This window comes from Lissotriton vulgaris, chromosome 7 (genome assembly GCF_964263255.1).
Source record: "Lissotriton vulgaris chromosome 7, aLisVul1.2, whole genome shotgun sequence".
Lineage (NCBI taxonomy): Eukaryota > Metazoa > Chordata > Amphibia > Caudata > Salamandridae > Lissotriton > Lissotriton vulgaris.
The window spans coordinates 1,200,068,599-1,200,080,335 of record NC_141695.1 but is presented as its reverse complement, the minus strand read 5'-3'; the positions used below and the strand labels follow the sequence as shown (position 1 = coordinate 1,200,080,335).

At 46.7% G+C, this 11,737-nt stretch overlaps 1 pseudogene; it reads left to right on the top strand.

Moving 5' to 3' along the window:
* The first annotated feature begins 2,278 nt into the window (after positions 1-2,278).
* LOC147703168 (small ribosomal subunit protein uS3 pseudogene) lies at positions 2,279-4,684 on the top strand (annotated as a pseudogene).
* Positions 4,685-11,737: the final 7,053 nt, after the last annotated feature.

Genomic DNA, 11,737 nt, shown 5'->3' with positions numbered 1-11,737 from the left:
TCAGTAGTCATAAGCACCAAATATTCCTGCCTACGTGCTGGGACCCAGGAGCACACATTTTATTTTTATATATATATAAGAGAGCCCAAACCTTTGAGGCGGGTAATCTCAGGAACCACAGCACCAATCACAACACCCAATATCGCGTTGGAAAGGGCAGTTGCAGCAGAAGGACATAGGCTATGCAGACGCCCACCATATACATTTAGAAGGTAAAAGAACCGTGCCAGCAAAGTAGTCCCTTGTGGGCGTGTCTGCGTTGTGCTGGGGGGGGCGTGACAAACGCTGGGGGTGTGTGGTACGTTCTGCCCTTCATGCCATGTCTCATATCGTGTGCTAATCCCACCCTGCTCCCTTTAAATACCCCTGCACCCCATAATCATAACCCAGCCTTACTCCTTAAAATACCCCAGCACCCTTAAACACTAACCGATCTTACCCCTATAAATATACCCTGTACCCCAAAACCATCCCTAAACCCTAAAAATACCCCTGTACCCCAAAACTAGCCCTGAACCCTAAAAATAACCATGTACCCCAAAACTCAAACCTTGCCCTGAACCCTAAAATACCCCTGTACCCCAAAACCCAAACCTAGCCCTGAACCCTAAAATACCCCTATACCCCCAAACCTAGCGCTGAACCCTAAAAATACCCCTGTACCCCAAAACCCATACCTATCCCTAAACCCTAAAACTACCCCTGTACCCCATAACCCAAAACTATATCTGAACCCCTAAAATAACCAAACACCCCAAACATATACCTCAGTACCGCAATACATATACCCCTATACCCATACTTACCTTATCCAAACATTTTAAAAAAACATGCTTTTACCATTCATGCGTGGTAAAAGCATATAAAATGTAATGCCATGCTTTATATTGGCATTACGGAGTCATGGTTCTTTCGTAATGAAAGTATGCTGAGATGGTATGCGGAAAGAAAGTTGCAGAATAATGGGTGTTTACCCTCCCCCGGTAAGTACATTGGTGGCACGGAGGCCCACATCTCCAGCAACATACTCCTATTTTTTCACCACCAATTTGAAAAATGCACAGGTCTCTCTCCTTGATGGCCAGCACCGACATACACTTTTAGACACACCTCCCGTCACAAGTTCTAGAATTGCGAACTTTAGAGCTGGGGAGCTACGTTCGAATCTCGGCATCAGCTCAACATCCTGTGATTCCAGGCAAATCGCTTTGTCTCCCCGTGCCTACCACAAATGAATGTGTTCTTCTGTAATGTAAATTGTGCTCATGCCATATTGTAGAGTTCGCGCTATATAATATTGCAAAAAAAAAATAAAGTAGGGAAACTCGAGTTCACACACTACTGAACGCGCACTCTTAAGTACATCAGCAGTGCACTGTGAATCTGAGCGTTTCACAGGGCTGTCACAGATAAGAAATGCTATCAAAACGAAATCCTACAAAACAATATACTACTGGCCGGCAGCAATTCGTACCCGAACAACGTCGGGATGGGCTGCTAGTGTGTGTAGATATATAGGTGTGTGTGTGTGTGTGTGTGTGTGTGTGTATATATATATATAAATATATATATATATATATATCTCCAAGTATACAAATATGTATGCAGTACTAAAGACATTTGTATGTATCTATGCAGCCTATGTTAAGGGCAAAAAGTGCCCTATGTACATTGCATTTTAAATCTATTACAAGACTAGTATTTCAGTAAATCAGAAACACAGACCATACATTTAAAGAATACATTATTTATTGAAGAGAACTGCACAGGAAGTCAATTCATTGTTAACCAACAGGCTGTACTAAAATTCTAACAGGCGAAAACTGGCACTGTGCCTTTGAGACCTCCTGGACCCACTGTATCCCATCATGCTTTAGAGGTGACGGGTCAGTTATTTTTTCCGCCTCCTGCCGTCAGGACCCTGGAGTACAGTCCCAGAGGCAGATTTCCAACCAGTCATGAGAAGAGAACAAGATTCACTTCCGAAGGTAAAAGAAATTCCTGTTTGTTCTCCCTTGGCTTCGAATGTGCCCTCTGGACACCACTTGCCTGCAACATCTAAGGTGAAATAACAAAGACTGATGTCGACACTCACCTAAAAGAGTTCTGTTGACAGTGACTCATCTACGCAAGCTGTCAAAGTCCACACTGTCGAGAGAACGCCATAGGTCTTCATCGCTACTCCATCATTCAACTATGAGCCAGGTTCACTTGTTGGCCACAAGTAGATGCCATTCGTTGTTGAGACAGACATCGCATGTGTGGCATCAAACAGGCAATGGTCGACGTCAAGGCACACCCCTCTGTCAATGCCAGTGAGACTGCATTCGATGTTGAGGCAACCTCCGTCAATGTTGACCAGGCGATGATCGATGTCAAGGCATACTGCTTCACCAATGAGACATACTCCACCTCCGTCAACGTCCACTAGGTGACCATCGGCGTTGAGCCATACATCTCTGCTGGCAGAAACCAGGTGCCGTACAAGGTCGAGAGACACTTATGTCGTCGCCAGAGTCATGCTGCCCGATGTTGCGGCAAGTATCTTCCAGGCAGTCTCCAGCCCCAGTGGAGAAGCGCAAATCAATGTTGAAACCTCATTCCTCGCCAAGACATTGACATGTCTAAGCAGAGGTCGATCTGGGAAGGAAGGTTTTCTCCTGCCATCACTAGATCCTCTTCACTGTCTTCTCTGCAGGGACAAGAACCTCTCCATTCCACAGAGGCTCCCATCCACCCATCTCCCTGGTGGCTAGAGTGTCCGCAAGTTGCCTGTTCTACGAAGTCCAGATTCTCCGTACTCTCGGGCATGCTAGTCTTCAAGGTCTTTTCCACAAACACCTTCTTCAAGACCACCACCATGTGCCTAGACTACTCTGGCTCATTTGGCAGAGGCCATATCTCCATCTCCTTCAGGCATGGTGCCTGGAGATACCACTCAGAGAGCGAGAATGAGATCAAGTAGTCTGTCACATCGTAGAGACAGACCAAGGTCTACTACTCCTGGTCGGTGGCCTCATCGCACCATCGGTCACACAGATATCCCGTATGTGGTCTACATCAATACACTGTTCAAAAAGAGACTATTCACCAGCTCTTACTGATAGTCCATCAGTGTGAATATATCCAGTGGATGACTTAAATACGTTCAATGAGGCATTGGTCAGGGGGGCTGCCAAACTGAATATTGACATTCCAGTAATCCAAACAACCTCTTCTGTCATTTTCGGGATCTTACATTACAAGTCCTCCTCACAACCCTTGCTACCGCTGGTCCCAGGTCTTATCCAACCAGTTATGGAGATTATTTTTTTGTCTACCCTCCCTTTGAGTGGCTCCAGTACAAGGCTCTGGAACAAGACCCTTTATTACTACAGTCCGCCCCACCACCAGACTCTGTTTTTATTGCTGCTGCCAAAAAAGCTCACTCGTGGTAGCCTCTTTTTCTGTACCTCCGTACAAATATAGCAAACACTTGGATTCCTTAGACAGGTAGATGTGCAACACTTCGGCCTTATTTATGAAAGTATCTACTGCCACAGCTATTCTGGGACTTTTTGACCGGTGTCTCTGGGACTGGCTTTCCAGATTCTCAGAAAAAATCCCCAGAGAAAACAGTCAGACTTTGAGGATATTCTATAGGAAGGAGCTTTAGTGGCTAACTAACTAATTAGTGCAACTGCAGATTGCACTGATCTCGCTGCTCATGGATATTCATATGGCGTGTGTGCAAGACTTTCCTCTTGGTTTTTTCTGACCGCTCTGATGCCAAGGTTCAGCAACGCATACTAACCCTACTTTTCATGGGCACCTCGTTGTTTGGGTCACATATGGATGATGAGATAGCTAGAATTAATACAAACCTCAAGAAGTGCCTGAGGAGGTTTAAAGACTAGCTGGGGACAGCTCCCATCTCTCCTAACTAGAAATACACAAAAAAGCACCTGGGTCTCAATATTGAAAAAGAGTGCTGGAGTATCCCTTTTACAGTACGGTGTCGTGTAGTTCCTATAGGGATTTCTGAGAATAGCACGACTGAACTACTCTGATTCTACTGTTAAAGAAGTACCCAACCAACGTTTGGCGCCATGTGGTGTAGTTCCTATAGAAAATATACAGGGTAGTGTGGAGCTCTATGCTGAGAAAGTGGCTACAAGAGGTCTGTGTGCCATCGCCCAAGCTAGTCTCTGCGTTACAAACTTCTGGGAGGCTTAGCGGTGCGTAGAGCTTGCTATGATGTCCTGTGTTTCGTCATGGAGAGTGGCTCCAAGGGCTGCAAATTGGTCGTCTCTGGTAAACATCGAGGCCAGAGAGCCAAGTCCATGAAACATGTGGATGGCTTGATGATCCACAGTGGAGATCCTGTGAACTATTATGTTGATACTGCAGTCTGCCACATGCTGCTCAGGCAAGGTGTTCTTGGGATCAAAGTGAAAATTATGCTGACATGGGACCCAAGTGGCAAGATTGGGCCCAAGAAGCAACTGTCTGACCAGGTCAATGTCAACATTGTGGAGCTCAAGGATGAGATCCTCCCGTTAACCCCCATGTCTGAGCAGAAAGGAGGAAAACCAGAACAGCCACCACAACAGCCTCAGCAACCCCCAGCCATGCCTCCGCTAGTTCCTACAGCCTAATGGGTCACGGTGCGCCTGAGAAATGTCTGGATACAGAGCTGTAAAAAAAAAAAAAAATGAAAGACCAAAGAAAAAAATAAAATATACAGGATCTGCGCGTTTAGACAACATACACTGTAGGATTGGTGTCAGATGACCTTTGATCACCCCTACTCGGTATGTTAGCCTTTATGTATCCGCTAGCTCACAGTGCCACTACAATCTCCTCTTACCGAAAAGAGAATTGTTTCTGGCAACCTCTGAACATGACAACCCTGATCCCTCAGGACCATGGAAACCATGTACTACTTTTCGCTCAGTCACTCGTGCTTACTTAGTTTCTCTCAGAGAGATACACTGAATAAAACAAGCTGGGCTTTTTCAATAATCATTTATTGAACAGTTGTTATTCTAAGGGAGAATAGATGTGCTGCAACAACCGATAGACAGTATAAGATAAAAATGATTAACAGTACTATGAAGCTAAAAGGATGGTATAGTTCTACAATCTTACTGAAATCATGAATATATTCAAGTATATGAAACACATGATAAAAGGTGCGTACTCCTATGATGCCCTTCCTATCTAGATGTACCTGGTATGGTTGTAGGTGTTAACCCAAGAATTCCTATAGAATCTAGTCAACCCCTTTATCTGAAATGAAACTGTGGGACCCCGTCCTGATTTAGAGCTAGGGATGTTCGACCACTGCGAGCTGGAGTGTCTGCATGCAGGAGCCTCATAGTCTCTGGTTAGTGAGTCAGCCTCTCTGTATCTTAGCAAGATGTGATGTATATATACCCATGGGTCTCCCCAGGGGTCCTACCTTGCTGTGTCGGCCAAAGGATGACGTTGGGCCTGAACTTTGTACATAGATTTTATACAGGAGATGGTAGTCCTGCTGTGCTTCCAAGAACCCTCATGCATAATGTATGAGATTTTGAACTAGGGAAAATCCGCTTTCTGAATGCAGTGTAATGTCTAGGTAAAAGGTCAGTCCCTGTAAACCGTGACAAGTGTAATGTAGGGAGAGAATATAGGTGAAGGTTAACCATGTTACTGAGGACTATATTATAGTATGTACATGGAACAAAACACCCACTCTTCTGAATGTACGGCATTGTTTTAAATTCTACACTTAGTACTAGATGTTCTAGATATGTGTACGCAAATGTACAAAACATTAGTTTGTCATTGTGTTAAAAACATTTGTTTAAAAATGGTTTCCTAAAAATTCGAATTTTTTTGTTGCTAAAATGTGAAAGCATTAAAAATTGAGAGCTAGACTATATGTCCGTAGGTATAGTCCGAACTACTACAAGCATTTTTAAAGCCATACATGCGTAAAAGGAATGTCCATTTCAGATCTAGAGCTTCAATTTTCTTATTTTGTATTGTTTTTAAAAAGCCAGATTTCTTCCCAGCACCAGACAGGCCAAATGAGTCAAATGTTTGTGTCCTGGCTGGTAGATGCCACATTCTTGTTGTTTGCTTCCGCAGTTTGCGGTCCCTGTAATACCGCGCAGATTATGTCTGTTGAGCGCAGATGATTTTTTTGTACTGTCCACAGCCTGTGGCGAGGCGCCTGTGCGCCATCCAAGACCTGGGTGTCCGAGAAGGAGCCGGTGTCTGTACCAACAGGTGCTGTTATTACCTGCGGTGGCTCTAAGAAGCCGACATCAACATAGGAATAGGCTGGGGACACTGCAAACCATGGGCCGTTATTTGGTCCAATAAAGCGCCAACCTCCGGTCGCGCACAAGATGGGAGTGTCGGACAGAGATCCAGCACACATTCTTCTCTGCAAAGCAGGCATTGGAGGACAGGTAAGATGCAGTCGAACCAGACTGGTCTGAACAATAAGAACCAAGAAGCACTCAGTTCCCTTAGGCGAGGTGTGCCTAGAAGTTTTACCATGTGATCACAGTATTTTCTCTCCAGGAGTACTGTTTCCATCTCCTTGGTGTTTGGGATGTCCATTGCGTAGCAGAAAAACAACAATCAGGATACCTGCTATTAGAAACCGGATCAGCGGCAGACTTCCAAAAATGCTTCCCAATAAGGAGTGTTTAAAGTTTGGAATAACTCCGACGAATACTTGCATACAGCAAGTAACCCTGGAGCTTACAGTTACCAGATATGGGATGCCTGGAAGCATCCCACAGCAACCTTGATCGTTCAGCATATAGTAACTCCCATTCGAAAGTAGTTTGAATACTGGAGTTATCATGGCCGCTGGGGGCACCTTCTAAGTGACAGGACAGATTTGCTATTGCACCATTACAGGCCCCATGAAGCATTATATACTGGCATACAAGTGATTTGCTTAAGGTATTTTTGCTGTTAGTACTGCTAAGAAACACTTCTTTTCCCCAACTCCGGCATCAAAATCTGTACAGCAATTTCCTTGATGAATTCCTTACCCCTTTTCTCATATCTGTCTACCTGTATTTGTTCTAAGCAATAATGGAATTGAAAAGTTGTCACCGGGAGAGTTATGTGGCCATGGATTAACCATTCTGTGGACGGGGATTCTGGTACTGTAAATGTTAATATGTCCAGTTTTTCAATGCGCAGCATTGTATACTTCGCTCCCCTCGGTGCCATTTCTTTTGTCAGATTGTACAAGGAAAACAAAGACGTGCTGTTTATAAAAGCCATGGCACATAGCCTGCGCGCAATGATTGCAGCGTCCAGCTTAACAACATAATAGAACGCACTTGCGATTGCCTGTGTTGCAGTATGGACTAGTCTTGTTTTAGTACATTGATAGCAGAAGATACAATGTTGCCCAGTGAATATATCCTGGATGTTAAGGTTGTTAACCCATTATCGACCACTGATAGAGCTTTCTCTAGATTTAGACTATCGATTTCTCATAATCTTTCTGCGGCCTCTTGTTGAGATATTTTCCATATTTCATTATAGACTGCATACAAAAAACGTTTTGGATATGGTTTCCTAGGACCTAATAAAAATGCAGCAGGTCCACATGCCCTATAAGTAAGGATAAGTGTTTAGGTTTGTAGCCAATCGAGGCATAACTTCCCAACACTATGATGTCACTACTCCTGGGTGTTGTCTCTGTACATAGCTTGGATCTGGCCTATTGATACTAAGTCCTTCAGTTTTACCCAAGAATCTTTCTTGACAGTTATTGGTGTCTGTGGGCCAAATCAACCATCCCTCCCAGTCGGGGCCTGATCTATTGCTTTGCAAGATGTCATTTATAGTAACCACTTTTTGTGTTGTTGCATTCTCCCCAGTGTGTGATGGTGCTGGCACCCGAGGTGTATTCAAATCTTTATTCCTAGTTAACCCAAGACAAGTTGTTTGTTGTACTGTTTCATTTAAGAACATTATTTGTTGAGGAATGAGACCTGCTCTAAATAGTGTCTCTGTTCCCCGGACCTGCCTGTCTCTAGTACCTCGAACCGATTTTAAGTCTATTGTTTCTTTCCATAGGTCGAACCCTTTTTCTGACAACTGGGGAATAAAGGAAGCAGAATAGATCTGTTTGGTATTTGTCCATATATTTTTCTGTGCTGGTGTAGGTGCAACCTTATAATATGAGGCTGGGCCTGACTTGTTAAACCATGAAAAATAAGGAAATTTTTGTACAAATGTCTTTGGACTGCTTCTCGGCGGTGTTGGGCAAAGTTCCCATTGGGGACATATGAAAACATTCCTAGGGTTAGCAGATTTATGCAAACAATGATGATTATAATGTTGATAGCAGTACATTTTCTCAAAGTCTGTCTTCTAACATTTCATTATTAGAGAAAGCAGCAGATTTCTCAAAACCAGACAACATATCGGTTAGTTTCATAGTCCTAGTTGTCTGAAAATGTACTTGAGGTAATGCTATCACTCAATGATATTTTGAATAAATGTGGTATTTCGAAAAGTTCAGTCGAGACAAATATATCAAAATCAACCTTTTCCCATACTCTACTATCAGGTATAGGAACTGCTCTAATGTTCACTGTTGACAGGCCTCTTCTTTCACGATGTGATGATAGGTGCTGTTTCAAGATCACATTCACGTTTCGTGTTGCAGAGCTACCTTGAAGATAAGTCCCATTAATAAGCATACTAAAACCAATGAGGGGCTCGGCCAAGCGCGTCGGACGTGCTCTGTTAGAGCCCTGTCCCGACTTTGCCACCAATCCGCCAATATATCCGTACTAGTGCTCTACCAGGGCTAAAGACCACCAGCATCGGACCGTGGTCGGGTCTAGAACCAGGCGGGAGAATCCCAGGAATTGATGAGAGCCACAACTGAGGCCGCAGAGCAGTCCGGGCGGAAGTGGAGGGATCCCGGCTACAACTGCCAGGCAGCAGCGAGGGTGGGACAAGCCCAGTAGGCCGGGAGGCACTGGAGCCTTTGGCATGCAGGTACAGCAGCCCCGCCCGACCACATGATTACCAGAGAGACACCGGTTGGCCAATACACACGTATATGACAGCAGGAACCCTGTATGCGCATGTTTCAAAGGGGCTGAAAACACACGAGGAGCTAAGAAAAAACAGGCCTGTGGCCACAGTCTTGCTGGACCAGCAGTTTGTCGCCACACACGCAGGGACCCCAGAGACGTCATAGCAACCCAGAAACTCCTGGCAAAGTAAATGGCAAGCCCCCCTTCCTTTTCTCCGTGTTCACGGGAAAGATGGAGCAGAGTCACTTACCTTTGCCATAGTGGCTCACAGGACTGATGACATGCACTTTGTGGGCACCTGCGGGATGAACTGGGACTGCTGGTGTCCCGGATTTGCTTTAAAGGGGCCTCTGGACAGCTTACAAAGCCCATGCACTGCGTTGTTTGTAAAGCTCGATACAGCATACAGGTTGATGTTACGACAAGATGCGAAGTCTAGTGTGATTAGTGGGTGTTGGACCTGGGCCTCTTGGCAGGGTCATACCTAAACTTTTTGCCTTCCTCCAATACTCTCTCTGACCTATTTTGTTTGGTTTAATGACTCTGGGCACTTTACCACTGCTGACCAGTGCTAAAGTGGATATGCTCTCCCTATGTAAATTGTACATGTGATTGATGTCCATGATTGGCTCATTGGATTTACTGTTGGTCCCTAGTAAAGCGCACTAGAAGTGCCAGGGCTTGTAGATGCCAATACTGCTAGTGGGCCTGCAGCGCTGGTTGCGCCACCCACAGAAGCAGCCTTAAGATGTGTCTAGGGTCCTCCATTGCAGACCCCGCGTGCAGTCTCGTACTGTCATGCTGGCTGGGCAAGTGCACCCACTTGCCAGCCCCTGAACCTTCCCTTGACTGCATATTAGTCACCCCTATGGTATGCCTACGGGCAGGGTGCATTGTAGGTGTAAGGTAGGACAAGCCCTGATGTGTGTGGCATGTCCTAGTAGTGAATTACAACTAAATTCGTATTTCACTATTGAAGGCTACCTGCTTCCGTTAGGCCAGAATGGGCTGCTGGAATTATTACACCCTATAATCCCAGCAGGCTCAGGGAGCATGGTAGAGAGTCATGTTTAGTATGCCTGAACTCAGAATAATAAAATATTTCTTTTAGTAAAGTTTATTTTAATATCCTGTGTTTGCAAATGCTACTTTTAGAAAGTTAGCATTTGCTTGCCTAACCATTTCAGCCCGCCTCTGCTGGTATGTGTATCTGACTGTCTGGGATGTGTGAGTGACAGGGCTGGGGGATGCCAGGTGGTGAATGCGAAGATTACACCTTAGTGGGAGGTAGGAGTGGCTCTTGACTCTGAATCTTGCTGTGCTCTGCCACCACAATGCTGGCTCCACCCTCCTGGGGAGCGACTGATGACTCAGCCGACACCTGGCCCAGGAAGGGCGAAGCCTCATCAACAAGGTACTTCTGGCTGCCCCTGTCCACACAATGCTGGCTCCACCTCCTGTGGGGCGTCTGATGTGCCTGCCCCTCGCACTGAAAGCAGAAGCCGGATTACACCCACCCGAGTACTCAAGGACTGAAAGTGGCTATGCAAAGGCCCCCCTGGCCTGCGAGAACAAAACAAATGCAGTATAAAAGTAGGAGCCCTGCTCCTTGTAAATTAGATCCTGTTTGGGCTACAGAAGGAACTCTACCCGACGAGAAGGACCTGGAAGGACAAGGCGGAGTGCTGTCTCTGGCCTGTTTCTGGTGCCTTGCTGCCGAAGGAGAGGAAAAGAAAAGACTACAAGAGGACTTTTGCTTTGTGAAACTTTGTGCCAAACTCTGCTGAGAGATCTCCAAGGGCTTGCTACTGAACTTGCCCCCTGACCAGTGCCCCAGGACCAGTGGGCGCTACACCCTGAAGAAAGCGACTGTGTGTGCTGCTTATCGCTGCAGTACTGACGGAGGAGACTGAGAGCGCTGGGCAATCCTGCCACGCTCCCCGTAATCCAAGGCATCGACATCCCCCCAAGCACCGTGACCGGGGCCCAAAGCAACAGCGAGAGCAATGTGAGGTCCAGCCGCCGCTGGCCTGAACACCGTGACCACATCTGCACCGGGAGCCCGAGAGCAACGCGAAGGAGGACCCGTCCGGTCCAAGCTCCCGAATTGACTGCGCTTCGAGCCGTCAATCCACCTGCAAAGACGGACAGCCGCCCTGTGAGAACTCCCCTCTGGTCGGTATCCTGCCCGACAGCTCAGCTGTGAGCGCACAGCTGCACCGGCACTTGGCTGGGTACGTCCTGCACTTGAGGACCGTACTGCCACTTGCCGCCACCACACAGCCGCCGCCTCCAGGGTCGGAGCGAACGACGAAGGAAGGACCCTGCCGCCACTGAACACCGCCGCCCCGGATGACCCGTGACCTGCCCGGCTGAGAGCCGCAGCGAACAGCGACCCCGGAAAAGCAACGCGACGTGGGACAGCTCCCCTGGAAGCCGCCCGTTCCACAAGAATTTGAAAGGTACTGTGTTGTATCCTCACGGTGCGAGCGTCCTACAACTTGAGCTCGCACCGCGCTATCTGCTCCCAACCCGAGCCGCCTCTGAAACCGAGGCTCGCACGGCTCCTGGTCCTCGGAGCCCACGCGGGAAGCGTGAACTCTGGCCGACCGGGCCCGATCCTCTCTCTGAAGCGAGCGGAGACAGCGGAAAGCGCATTGAGGCGCTACAAGACACGGAAC